This window comes from Aethalodelphis obliquidens, unplaced genomic scaffold (genome assembly GCF_003676395.1).
Source record: "Aethalodelphis obliquidens isolate GAN/ISIS:26980383/991018 unplaced genomic scaffold, ASM367639v1 scaffold1, whole genome shotgun sequence".
Taxonomy (NCBI): domain Eukaryota; kingdom Metazoa; phylum Chordata; class Mammalia; order Artiodactyla; family Delphinidae; genus Aethalodelphis; species Aethalodelphis obliquidens.
This window is the reverse complement of record NW_020837945.1, coordinates 20,279,659-20,294,870: the sequence shown is the minus strand read 5'-3', so window position 1 is coordinate 20,294,870 and position 15,212 is coordinate 20,279,659.

The following is a 15,212-nucleotide window of genomic DNA, read 5'->3' as shown; positions in this document are numbered from 1 at the left end:
TGAAGTTGTGTTAAATGGTCTTCATGCACTTCAGGCAGAATTTGAAACTTCAGCCTCAGCTGCTGAACTCTCTTTCCAGCTGTGAATTCTCACACTGCAGAGATGCTTCTTCCATTTGGAGACTTGAGATTTGTCCTGTAAGCTCTTCATTCATTTTTCTTCCCACAACTGTTGGGCTATTTCTTGATGTTTCTCTTCAGGACTCTGAAGGGACACACTGAAGTCAGCATCATCACTGACACCTTCTTATCAGCTTCTGGCCTATGGATGGATTGATGGCCATTTCGTGCTTCCCTCTATTTCTAGACTTTCGAGTTCCATCATACACGTGATCTCCAAGGAGGTCAAGCAAGAGGATGGTCTTCAGCAGGTGTTCAGCCATTGACGTTACTTGGTTGACTTCACTGTTCAGGATTTGCGCCATTTGTGTGTTTGACTGCTCAAGCTGTTTTTCTCCTCCTCCTTTTCCTGGACTCTCTGTTTCCATCCTGCAATTTCTTGGTTGAGCATTTCCAGACTTTTTGGAAAATGAATGTTTTCTTTCACATCATTCATTAATTTCTTCTGAAGTTGTTCTCCATTTTTCTCTGATGCATTTAAGATGGGTTTTCCATCAGTCACTTGGGAAAGTTGAGCAGGCTGGCTCTTCTGTGCCTTTTCCAGAAAGTCCACAGTGCCTGGAAGTGATGACCTGTTCAGGTTTGTATTCATTGTCAGCAAACACAAGGTTTGTAACATGGGAGGACTGGCTTCCACTCCAAGTGGCCTAAGGATTTCTTCAGCTTGTGTCATTCGTTCAATATTCTCACTACATTCTCCTCAGACTTCATTGTGGTCAGAGCAATTTTGCTTAGCAACTTCACATTTCTTAAAATGTGAAGTCCCTTTACTATCAAAACCAGCAACACAGTATATACCAGGATCTCCCAGGGAATTGCAGGGAATCCTGGGATATGTCTGAAGCTTCCAGCAATCAACAAAGCACCATTCAGGTTCTCCAGAATCAGCTGGAAAATGGATTGGGTGACAGGCAGCAGGTCCTCCATGGCTGTGTAGGGCTCCACCACTCTGCCTCTGAGGACCAGTGTCCTGTGAGCCTCAATTGACCACTTAGAACCCTGCAGAGTGTTTCATATCTAAGGTAAACAGGTGCCTGACAACTTGGAATGATCAGTTAGGGTGGGGGATGGGAGGCCAGCCAGGTCTTAGAAAACATTTTTCTCTAATTTGCTCTTAAAATAGACAGAGATCTCACTTACAGAAGCTGTGGGGAAAGTGGAAAGGGCTTGTTCCAGCCTGGAGCTTGGCTACTCTAGGCCACATCTGGCCCTTAAGCAAAACTAGTGGGTCAAAGCCGCTTTAGGCCAAATTCCTTTCTGTGCACGAGAGTAAGTCAGAGCCATTAGATCACTTCCTGTTTTCATAGTCCAACTTCTAAAATTAGAAGATCATGCTAGGTTTTTTTTTTTTTTTTTTTTTTGCGGTACTTGGGCTTCTCACTGTTGTAGCTTCTCCCGTTGTGGAGCACAGGCTCCTGGCGCGCAGGCTCAGCGGCCATGGCCTATGGGCCTAGCCACTCCACGGCATGTGGGATCTTCCCAGACCGGGGCACGAACCCATGTCCCTTGCATCGGCAGGCGGACTCTCAACCACTACTCCACCAGGGAAGCCCAGTACTTATTTTTGAAATTTAATATATACATGTTTTTTATGTTCTTAGATTTGAGTTTGGTACTTCTTTTCTAAAAATAAAGGACAATTTTAGTGGAAATTTAATAAAATATCCTAAGAAACTAATTTTGGTTCACAGATTTTTTTTTTTGATTGTTTGGAGCAGGTATGATATGTATATTTCAAATTATAAACTTCTTTCTTTTTTACTTTCTTTTTGGTTTAATATAATTTATTTATCAATTGCTTTTTAAATTCCATGTAGTTAAAACATTCTTATTCCAAATTGTCTACATTTGATTTCAATTTGAGAAGTGAATTAAAATTTCCTATGTTAAAATACCAAAAACAATTTTATGTAATAATATGAATGTTGCATATCATTTGCATTGAGATCTTGCTTATATTTCACCTCACAATTTCACTGAAAGAAAATGTTAGTATTTCTATTAGGTTAAGGCTTAAGCATTTTTTTTTGGATCACTTCAAAATCTGAAATACTTTAATCGGTTAGCTATACTAATACTGCACTATGAATTTAATTAATTCAGAGAAATGAATACTTTGTAGCAGCTCTTTAAATGGATCTAAAAGATAAGGACATGGTAGATAATATAATTTGCTTTTCATTCTGTTGTAAACGTATGACAAGAGACACAGTGATCTTAAGAATCTAGCTGGAAAATGAGTCATGCAGATATCAAGATTTGCTAAATTTTGGACTGCAAAGTAAGACACTCAGAAAGATAGAAGATAGTAAACTGTATCAATAATAACAAATAAACACTAAGTATCTATTCAACATTTCCACTTAGATGTTCCCCAAGAACCATAAAGTCAATTTGCTTCATAGTGACCTCATTTTCTTTACTTCCAATTCCACACCCTTTAAGTAATTATTTCAGTGGTAACCCCACTTACTCTTAATTTAAAACTCAATATTTTTCTGGGTTTCTTCCTTTTCCTCATAACCTAAAAATCCAATAAATACAGATATCATTCAAGTTTTCACTTTGGGAATCTCATAAATCTCTGTCTTCCCTAGATAAAAAAAATGTAATTTAAGTTACCAATGTGCTTTAATAGCTATAGTAAAAACTTTTTATGAACAAATAATATAATTACTTTAGATTAACAATTCAGAAACAAGATGAATCATGTTATTGAGTATGTTATTAAGAGTTCTAGATTCAGAATTTACACTTGAATAGTTAGAAGTTGATGAAATGTTCAAGAAACTAATTAGGACCTTTACATATTTTGGAGCATTATTTGGAAGTTTTAGTAGTATATCTGAAGGTGGCTAAGTACAAACAAAAAGCTAAAACTGCAAAACTGTTGTTTGAACTTTTAAGCAGTGCTTTAAAAAACTGTCAGAAGTCTCATTATTTAAGGTAAAGAAATATGGAAATTAAATACATTTGAAATGATAAGATTTTACAAGGTTGAAAAAACTAATAAGCAGAAACTTCAGTTTTAAAAGCCTTTGCATGGCAAAGGAAACCACAAACAAAATGAAAAGACAACCTATGGAGTGGGAGAAAATATTTGCAAATGATGTAACTGACAAGTGATTAATTCTCAAAATATACAAACAGTTCATACAGCTCAATACCCCCCCCAAAAAAAAGTCAAAAAACGGGCAGATGATCTAAATAGACTTTCTCTAAATAATACATACAGATGGCCATCAGGAACATGAAAAGATACTCCACATTGCTAATTCCTAAAGAAATGCAAATCAAAACTACACTGTGCTATCACCTCGACATGTCAGAATGGCCATTACCAAAAAGTCTGCAAATAATAAATGCTGAAGAGGGTGTGGAGAAAAAGGAACCCTCCTACACTGTTGGTGGGAACGTAAATTGGTGCAGTCACTATGGAGAACAATATGGAGGTTCCTTAAAAAACTAAAAGTAGAGTTACCATATGATCCAGTGATTCCATTCCTGGGCATATATCTGGAAAAGAAAAAAACTCTAATTTGAAAAGATACATGAACCCTAGTGTTCATTGCAGCACTGTTAATAGTAGCCAAGACATGGAAGCAACCTAAATGTCCATTGACAGAGGAATGGATAAAGAATATGTGGCACATATATACAATGGAATATTATTCAACCATTAAAAAGAATGAAATAATGTCATTTGCATTATTTGGATGGACTTAGAGATTGTCATACTGAGTGAAGTAAGTCAGACAGAAAAAGAGAAATATCGTATGATATCACTTATAAGTGGAATCTAAAAAGAAATGATACAAATGAACTTGCTTACAAAACAGAAACAGACTCACAGATTTAGAGAATGAAATTACAGTTACCAGGGGGAAGGGTGGGGGGAAGGGATAGCTGTGGAGTTTGGGATTGACATGTACACACTGTTATATTTAAAATGGATAACCAACAAGGACTTACTGTATAGCACAGAAAACTCTCTGCTCAATATTATGTAACAACCTAAATGGGAAAATAATTCATAAAAGAATAGATACATGTATATGTATAATTGAATCACTTTGCTGTACACCTGAAACTATCACAACATTGTTCCTCAACTATAGTCCAATATAAAATACAAAGTTAAAAACAAAACAGAAAACAAACTTATAGTTATGAAAGGGGAAATGGGGAGGGGAGGGATAAATTAGGAGTTTAGGATTGAAATATATACACTACTATATATAAAATAGACAGCCAACAAGGACCTACTGTATAGCACAGGGAACTAACTACACTCAATATCTTGTAATAAACTATAATGGAAAAGAATCTTAAAAGAATATATATATATATATATATATATATGTATATATATATATAACATATATATATATACATATATAACTGAGTTACTTTACAGTACACCTGAAACTAACACAACATTGTATATAAACTGTATTTCAATAAAAATTTTTAAAAATGAAAAACAAAAAAAGTTAAAAAAAAACAAAAAAAGTAAATAAATACAGTTTGGAGACCAAAAAGGAGAGCTCTCATTCCCTGAAATTATAGCAGAGCCCAATGGGAAGAAGAGAGGCTCCTCCTTTATCCAGGAAAGGACTTAGCCAATGAAAAGCCATGGACTCATTGTTTACTATAGACCTCCTACCTAACTTCCTTTTCCCATCTATAAAAGTGTTCTACTTCCCTTGCTGTCAGGGACTTGCCCATGACTTGCCATGATTGTAGACTCCAAATTGCAATTTTCTGCTGAATCTGAATAAATCCATCCTTGCTGGAAAAATATCTGGCAGTATATTTGTTTTAGGTCAACAAAGAGAAAGAACATTTCTGATACCATATCACTGCCAAATGACATTTTTAAAAACCATTTCAAATGGTTTGATTAATAAAGAATTTTAAATCCCCCAACTGTATCTAACCACTCCAGGATAAATGACCTCTATCCTTGGGCTTCTGGAAAGGAGAGGTTAAGCTTTAATAACATCAACTGAATTCAAAATCACATGTTTATCCCAAAGCAGCTACTTTATGATTTAATTATTTTTAATCCTTAGACCACTTAATAGACAATATGATGAGTATGAGACATTAGAGCTTTCATAAACATGGGATAAATTTTTCAACATGATGGACACACATATCTATGAGGCTGTACTCTTTGCTTAAGTTTCCCTATATTAAAATTTTCCATTTCTCTGTCCAAATTTTCCTTATGTCTTGATATCTAATTTATATGCCACCTACTTTTTGGACCCTTTCCTGATATCCTATCTAAACTTAATAATTCATTACTTCCTTACTTGTGGTTCCACAATATTTGTGTTATAGTTATTAATATTGAAATATACAATTATATAAATAATATATATTATGTTTGTGTATATATATATATGTATATATATATATATACACTAATCCTAGTCAAATTCCTCATACCTCTCCATTAATTTGTGAGCTCCTTAAAAGCAGTATATACAGCTCAATCAGATTTATATTATTTCTTAAAAGGAAGCATGATGCCTTTATTATAATAGCTATTTAAAATGATTTCTGTGATTCATAATATTAGTTTAATGATAGAGAATAATAATTTAATGCTCTAAGAGACTGACCTGAATTTAGTGTTTCAATATGTTTATGATCTGGGTTCAACCAAGTTTTATAACTCGTTGTTAACCTTGAGATTTAAAAAAAAATTAAGCGAGGAAAAATAGTCATTATAAGTTGGTATATTCTACTTGTCATAAAGCACCTATGTTGTATATAATTTCTGAGGTATTCTGATCACTAATGACAAAAAAATAAATATATAGAAATTATCTCTACAGAAGTAAAAAAATATGTTTTCTCCTCCTTCCTTCAACAGTTACCCTCCATACAAAACACATTCAGAATTTTCCTGTAATATCCACTGTCCATCCTTTTTCCTTCAAGAACAGGCTTTAAGGTAATTAAAGTCCACATTGGCATCATTGTCTTCAACATAGTGAATGAACCCATGAAAAAATCAGCTGTCATTGAAGTTATTTTAATGGTTGGGTTTTCCTCCATGCAAGGTCGTGTGCTCTTTACCCTACGTTTGACACAGAAATCATCTCCTATGGGCTGTAGAACACTTTTTTTTTTTTTTTTTCAAGTCAAGAGACTGGAAACATGGATATTTATTGCAGTAAAGGACCTAAGAATTTTAAAGAGGCAATTTCTGGAAGCTGGCTGAAAAATGACCTGATTCTCCTTCAAGCCTATTGTCAACACAATGCTGTGCTGGCACTCCAAGATGTATGATGTGGTTCAATTCTTTCTACAGGGGCTTCGGGGACATGATTCAAAATAAAGAATTGTGTTTGAATGGCTGATTTTATTTGTTTCCTAAAGATTTCCCATTTTATAATTCACCCAAGTAGGAAAACACTGCTATAAACATTTCAAAATACTTATAATTTAGAATAGTAAGTATCACTTTCTTTGTGTGCTTTGATAGTTTGGAATTAGTCAAGAATTTTAAGCTCATGAAAGTGATAGACTGGAGTTTATTACATACAGTTTCTTTATTTCTAATCCTGGAATTACCAGTATAGGTTATTATTTGACCAGTTCAAAGTATGATGTGTGGAAGAGTGATGATGCATGAAATGATTATTACCAGTAAGAGAAAAGATAAGTATAAAAATTGAGATTAAGCATTTATAATATTTTACAGAAATTTGGGAGATTAACTGTATGTCTAATACATCTAAGAATTAAATTTTTGAATTTCCATTTTGTATTCCTCCTTTCTTGTTTTCATTTATTTTTTTGAAAGTAATTCACTTTATTGTGTTATACAGAAACTTAGGTTTGGGATAGATTTTTAAAAAATCTTCACCATAGAGAGTTTGAGAAGCACTGAATTCTAGGGACAAAGGTTTTCAAAAATTTTTGAAATATTATGCAAAAGCTCCATCTTTGAAAAAGTTAAATGTGGAGTTTCTCTGGTTAAAGTGTAAAGAGGGGTAAATACAGCTCCACATTTCCCACTGAAGATCTAGGGGATAGAGAAGTAACATGAAGGAAAAGAATTATTAAAAAAAAAAAACCTAGCATTATAAAATGTTTAAAAATTGCAGTAAAGGTAGAGGACATTTGCATGATTATAGACAATTAAAATTATAAACATAATTTACAATTAAAAATATTAAGGAAAGATAAAAAGATCAGAGAAAAGATTAAAGAATACCCTTGGTCTAGCTGGGTTCAATACATGTAGTACTCCTGGGTTTTTGATATACAGGGAACAAAACATATCCCCTGTCCTCAAATTCATCCCACCCAACCCCTGCCAAAGTTTTTTGTGCCCTCATCTCTGGAATTTGTGAATATGTGACATTAAATGACAAAAGAGAAGAGGCTTGGCAGATATAATTATGACTATGGGCATTAAAAGAAGATTTTCCTGCATTATTAGAATGGGTCCAATCTAATCATGGGAGCCTTTAGACTTGGAGCACTTTCTTCAGCTAGAGTCAGGAGAGATGCAGTAAAAGGAGAAGTCAGAGATATTCCAAGCATGAGAACGTCTCAGCCACCATTGCTGGAGGATGTCACATGGGAAGTATGAGAAGTGTTTTGGACTGAGTGATTACATCCCCCAGAATCCACATGTTGAAAGCCTAATCCCTCAATGTGATGGCATTAGGAGGTGGGGTCTTTGGAAGGTGATTAGGTCATAAGGGCAGAGTTCTCAAAAATATGATTAATGCACTTAGGAAAGAAACCTCAGAGACCTCTCCAGCCCTCTTTCCACCAGGTAAGAGGACAGTGAGAAGATGATCTTCTATGAATGAGGAAACAGTCTTCACCTGACACTGAATTTCCTTTCCTCTTTTTTTTTTTTTTTAACACCTTTATTGGGACATAATTGCTTTACAATGGTGTGTTAGTTTCTGTTTTATAACAAAGTGAATCAGTTATACATATACATATGTTCCCATATCTCTTCCCTCTTGCGTCTCCTTCCCTCCCACCCTCCCTATCCCACCCCTCCAGGCGGTCACAAAGAACTGAGCTGATCTCCCTGTGCTATGCGGCTGATTCCCACTAGCTATCTACCTTACTGGTAGTGTATATATGTCCATGCCTCTTTCGTGCCCTGTCACAGATCACCCTTCCCCCTCCCCATATCCTCAAGTCCATTCTCTAGTAGGTCTGTGTCTTTATTCCTGTCTTACCCCTAGGTTCTTCATGACATTTTTTTTTCTTAAATTCCATATATATGTGTTAGCATACGGTATTTGTCTTTCTCTTTCTGACTTACTTCACTCTGTATGACAGACTCCAGGTCTATCCACCTCATTACAAATAGCTCAATTTCCTTTCTTTTTATGGCTGAGTAATATTCCATTGTATATATGTGCCACATCTTCTCTATCCATTCATCCGATGATGGGCACTTAGGTTATTTCCATCTCCAGGCTATTGTAAATAGAGCTGCAATTAACATTTTGGTACATGACTCTTTTTGAATTTTGGTTTTCTCAGGGTATATGCCCACTAGTGGGATTGCTGGGTCATATGCTAGTTCTATTTGTAGTTTTTTTAAGGAACCTCCATACCATTCTCCATAGTGGCTGTACCAATTCACATTCCCACCAGCAGTGCAAGAGCGTTCCCTTTTCTCCACACCCTCTCCAGCATTTATTGTTTCTAGATTTTTTGATGATGGCCATTCTGACTGGTGTGAGATGATATCTCATTGTAGTTTTGATTTGCATTTCTCTAATGATTAATGATGTTGAGCATTCTTTCATGTGTTTGTTGGCAGTCTGTATATCTTCTTTGGAGAAATATCTATTTAGGTCTTCTGTCCATTTTTGGATTGGGTTGTTTTTTTTTTTTTGTTATTGAGCTGCATGAGCTGCTTGTAAATTTTGGAAATTAATCCTTTGTCAGTTGCTTCATTTGCAAATATTTTTTTCCCATTCTGAGGGCTGTCTTTTGGTCTTCTTTATGGTTTCCTTTTCTGTGCAAAAGCTTTGAAGTTTCATTAGGTCCCATTTGTTTATTTTTGTTTTTATTTCCATTTCTCTAAGAGGTGGGTCAAAAAGGATTTTGCTGTGATTTCCTTTCCTCTTGATCTTGGATTTCCTAGCCTCTCCAGAAGTGTGAGAAATAAGTGTCTCATACCATAAGCCACCGAGCCTATGATATTTTTGTTGCAGCTGCCTGAACTGTTTAAGACAAGAAAAAAACATGGGTAGTCAAGTAGAAAAGACTGGCCCAGGGATGGTAGCAAGCAAGGAAACAGGAGACTCAGTCCTATAACAATGAGGAACTGAGTTTGGTCAAATGAGTGACCTTGGCAGTAAATTCACTCCTAGAACCTCCTAGAAGGGATGCAGCCTTTTTAACACTTTGATATTGGCCTTGCAAGATTCTCATATTGGCCTTGAAAGATTCTAAGTAGAGAACCCAGTGGAGCCGTGTTATACCAGGACTTCTGACCTACAGACTAGGAGGTAATAAATAGGTATTATTTTAAGCTGATAAATGTGAGGTAAATTGTTACAGCAGCAATGGAAAAATAATAATATATACCCAAAAGAAAGAATAACATACCCAAAAAGGAAGAGGTTGTTATAGATTACTGTGGAGCCAACACCTTCCCTGAAAACAAAATCAAAACAAAATACCTTATTGATTGAATAGCACTCTAGTATCTGAACCTGAACCCAGGCATTACTTTTAAAAATATTCCAGCTGCACTTTTCTGTTTTCTTTTATTCAAAATCAGTAGATATATAATATGCTCTGCATAAATACAATGTCAATTTGAAGAACTTAATTTTTCAATTTTCACCTTTTATTTTTTTATCAAGAACTTAGCTTGTGCTAGGCTCTGTGCTCAGTGCTTTGTTTACTTCACTTTATTAAGGAGGTATGAAGTTTTAATAGCACTCAAGAAGACTGAGGCTAGGAAGTTACATAAGAATGCAGACCAAAACCCTGGCCTACACAACAGTAAGCTTGATGCTTATAAGATTAACCTGCTCATTCTCTTACTGGAGAAGCCTCGGTTTTATTCTTTGTAGTATGTCTGCTGGCTTAAAGGAGGAAATAGCTGAGGGAAACTGCAGACATAATTAAAAGGAGTTCAGTTACATTATTTTTTCTTCCTATGACTTTTCAAAGACAGCAATTTCCTTCCTTTATTGCTGGTGCAGCTGGACCTACCGATTAAGTTACACAGTAGAATCGATAGGATGCCACATGTTTAGAATGTTTAGGTCTTCTCTGCTGAAAGGTTTAAACAAACATTTATATTTGTAAGCAAAATGACAACAGAGAGAAAATGGTCTCTTTATTTTATTCATGTGTGTGTGTTTTATGAAGGTCAATATCACAAAATTAATCCACCTTGTTGGTTTGGGATATTCTGAGTAGCTTTTCTTGTGTTCAACTAGCCACTTCTTACCCTGTGGCAATGAGGTTTCAGAGTTTTATAGAATCATAAGACCTGTAGGGAAGACATTCTAATTACTAGTATTAGATAACAAATTACCCCAAAAGTTACTGGCACAATATAACAGAAATTTATTTTATACAGGGACTCTTTGAATCAGAAATTCAGGCAGAACATAAAATTCAGGTAGGGATGGATTTCCTGTGCCCCAACGTGTCTTTGTCCTAGGCTGGAAGATTTGAAGACTGGGTGCTGGACTCATCAGAAAGCTCACTTACCAAGTCTACTAGTTGATGTTGGCTGTTCAATGAAACACTTAACATGTGATATCTTCATGTGGTCTGGACTTCCTTTCAACATGATGACTGAATTCAAAGGCAAGTGTTCCGAGAAGAAAAGAGGGGCAGAAGGAGACCTTATCTCCTTCTTTGACCTAGATTCAGAAGTTAGGCAGCATGAGGTCTGTCTCCCACACCCTACTGGTTGAGGCAGTTACAATTGTTTGGTCAGGTTCAAGGAGAAGAAATGTAGATCCTGCCTCTCTTTGGAAGAATGTCAACATCACTTGAAGAATATGTGGAATAAGATATATACTTGGGCTTTCTTTTGAAAAGGCTGTCTGGCACAGTGAGGGATCTATATGCACAAAGGAGATGCCTGAGACAGTGAAGAGATTGTTAAAGGCTTTTAACACATACATTTGAAAAGGTAATAAAAAAAGGAAAAAAACATCTTAACACTGAAACATAATCAGAAAAATATTCCCACATGCTCCTTTGTCATTGTGATGCTCAGTTTAATGTGTTACTTTGGCTGAGTTTCAGTATCCAGTCATTCAATCAAACACTAATCTAGGTATTAGAGCTGTGAATTCATTTTGTAGATGTTATTCAACCATAATCAGTTGACTTTAAGTAGAGAGTTTATCTTAGACAATCTGAGTGGGTCCAATTCATTCAGTTGCAAAGCTCTAAGATAGGGCTGAGACGTACTTGAAGAAGAAATTTTGCCCATGGAGAGCAGCTTCATCTTGTATCTAAGAGTTCCAGCCTGTCCTTCCAGACAACCTGCTCTATAGATTTCAACTTGCCCAGCAAGGTCCCACAATGTGTAAGTCAATTCGTTGTAATTAATCTCTTAATATATATTTCCTACTGGCTCTGTTTCTCTGGTTGACTCCTGACTAATACACTCATCAAAAACATCTATTTCCACTTATAACATTCAACATTATGATATTTGATCTATAAGAAGAAAAATATGTTTGGTCTTCATCCACTATTCCTTGTAAAACCCTTGGAATTTCCTAAATGATGAGAGAGATTAAAGTGTTCTTTGTTATGTTAATGAGGTGACTTTTGGACATCATCTAAGCATAAAGGCTGATTGCTAGGAAAACCAACCATTTGATTAGAGAGCTGGAATTTTTAGTCCCACTCCATTGACCTCATTGAGTTCAGCCACTAGGTGCCATGATTTAATCAGTCATGCCTTTGCAATGGAGCTTCCATAAAAATCCGAAAGGATGGCATTCAGAGAGCTTCAGCGTTGGTGAACAGATGGAGATTTGAGAGAGTGGTGCTCCTAGAAGACGTGGAAACTCCATACCCTTTACCCATAACTTGCCCTATGCATCTATTCCATCTGGCCATTTCTGAGTCATATCCTTCCATATAATAACAATATCTACTAAGTAAAATGTTTCTCTGAGTTCTGTGAGCTACTCCAGCAAATTAATTAAATCCATTAAAGGGAGTCCTTGGAACCTCCAATCTATAGCCTACAGCCAGTTAGTCAGAAGCTCAGATGATAACCTGGACTTGCAGTTAGCTCTAAAGGAGGGCAGGCAGACTTGTGGGACTGGGATCTTAACTGGTGTGTCAGAATTGAGTTGAACTGTAGGACACCCAGCTGGGGTTTAAGAATTGCTTGGTGGTATGAGAAGGTTGAAATTGAGGACAGAATTGTAATTGGTGATCAGAATTTCAACATTCATTCCAGTTTAAGTTCATGAAACTTAATGAATAACAATGTTACAAATCCCATGCCAATGTTTAATAATTGAAACTGAAGGGTGGCAGAATATGTTACCCCCAAAATATCCCACTTTGGCATAAGAATTATTTTGAGCTGAAGGTAATGGGAAAGAAGCTGATACAAGAAAAGTTCTCTGCATTCCCACAATTTTCCTAAAGGCAGGACATCAGTTTACAAAAGTGTCATTCATCTTCTCTCTACCAGGAAGGACACAAAAATTAATCATGGAGACAACTTCTTATCAATTGACAAGGCACTAACTTAAATCTGCATAACAACCCATTACTGTTCTTTTCCTGGTCACCTCTCCGTAATGTCTCCCCGCCAGCTTTCTTTCTTTTATCTTTAGCTGAAGATGGTATCTAAATCTAAATTCTAAGTCACCTTGGAAAGTTACTTATTTTTTCATGGGTATCTCCTATGTATACATGAGGTATACATGTCAATAAACTTCTATTTATTTTTATCTTGTTAATTTTACTTTTGTGACAGAGATGCCAGCCAAAAATTCAGAAAGGCAGAGGGAAAATTATTTTTCCTCCCCTACAGAACTAGACAGAATTAAACTGCTGCCTTCTGGTTTTACTTATTCAGAAAATATAAATTATTTATAGTACTTGTTCTCAGTATTGTAGGATCAAGTAAGCATGTTTTTTGAGTACCAACTAAGAACAATGTGCTACTGTTCAGGATAGCTGCACCTAAGAAGACAGAATGAACTAAAAGGTACAAGTTGTCTGCAAATTCCATGGTGTGGAACATCACTAGCTTTCATAAAGAGTCTCATGGTTAAAGTTTAAGGGAAAAATAAGCATTAAGGATTTTGAGCAATCAACACTCTTATTAAGACCTAAGAACCTTGTACTTAATGTTTCATTGCAGCATTCTGAAGGTTAAATCTAATTCACCTGTAAAACAAATAAAATCCTTAAGCCTGTTTATTAACCATTCAAGTAGATAGCTGATTTGTAAAAAAAATTGAATATAAGAAATCAAATCTAAAGTAAAAAAAATAAGGGAATAGTGCTTTAATATAAATTATATCCCTTTTTGTGGCACCAGTTTTCTAGCAATTCAAAGGAAAAAACTCTAACACATAAAATGGTTGCTATAAAATTAGAATTTAATTAATACTGGCAAGGGAGAAAGGCTGTTGGTTCATAATTACATTTGAATAGATAAACTTGATTTTTTATGAATATTTTTATTGATGTATCCAAATCTTTACTTATTTGTGTTAAGTAGAATGTGATTCTTTTTTCTTGCTAAGATTCTCAACATGACTGCATTATAAATAAAACATTTACTAATTATCTAAGAAATTCGATGTCATTTTAGTGATTATTTATTGAGGTAGGGATTTTCTGATATTTGAAAATTCTTAGAATTACCATATTTCCCTAATTGATACAGCTTCTGATGTAACAAACACAGTAGTACTGAAAATGAAAGGAGATGAAGCAAATTTTCTGACAAAGATAGACAAAGTTTCTTCCATCAAGGAGATAAGTTTTTAAAATAAGATTGTCTGGAATTCATGAAAAGATAGCTTTTTTGAGATAATTAGATATAGGTATAAAATATGTGATGCTCACAGGGCACTTTTGCTTTCAGTGTATAATAAAGGTCAAATTTAAATCCTGCTAGTAAACTTCCCTTCCACTTACTGCAGTCACTTTGCCTAGTTCTTGATTTCCAAAGAGTCCTGAAAAGAAAGAGATAGTATTGATGCCAACGTTTCATGGTTTTTGCTTTTTCTCATACTTCTTTCATTCCTTCTTTTTCTTCTTTTACCAAGAACTGTGCTCAAAATTTTCTCTCTTACTCAGCATAAGAAAAAGAAGGGAAAAAAGGAAAAATATTTTACTCTTTACCCTTCTATGGTTTCTGTTAGTTTCACCGGAAAACCCAGTATTAGGAATCTTTACAATTAGTCTTATGTGTCATTTTATATCAAGGAAATGACATCATTTCACCATTTCCTATTTTTTTTTTTTTTGTCATGGAAGTATTTTTGTTATTTGCAACCAAAATATGACCAGAGGCCATTTTTTCCCCTTTCAATATTTTTGCCCATTATTACCCTGTTAAATGCTGTTAGTCAGAATATGAGATCAGAGAAAAGAAACAAACAGTAACAACCAAAAATCCTTATTTGCACTATGTAGAGTTGCAGTAATCCTAATCAGATTATTCAGTTCTAAAGGTATTTTACCTCAGTATATCTACCTCAGTATATTTCTGTAAGAATGATACACATTAGCTGCGTGACATAAAGTAGGACATTAAAATTAACAGTATAAAAATAGATTTATACAATTTTCTTGTATTGTATGATGAGAAAATAAAAATACTAATCTGGATTTCCAACAAGATCAATTTGAGAATTAGATAATGCTTTGAAAATGTGGCTGAAGATCAAGTCACTGAATATTTGTAAAATACAATAATTTTCAAAAATGTAAATAATTTTTAAGTGAAAACAAATAAGAATTTTCCGTTTTTTGTCTTAATAATTATTTGTTTTATTTTAATAACTTTATTTTACTTTTTCTTTCTTTCTTTCTTTCTTTCTTTCTTTCCTTCTTTCTTTCTTT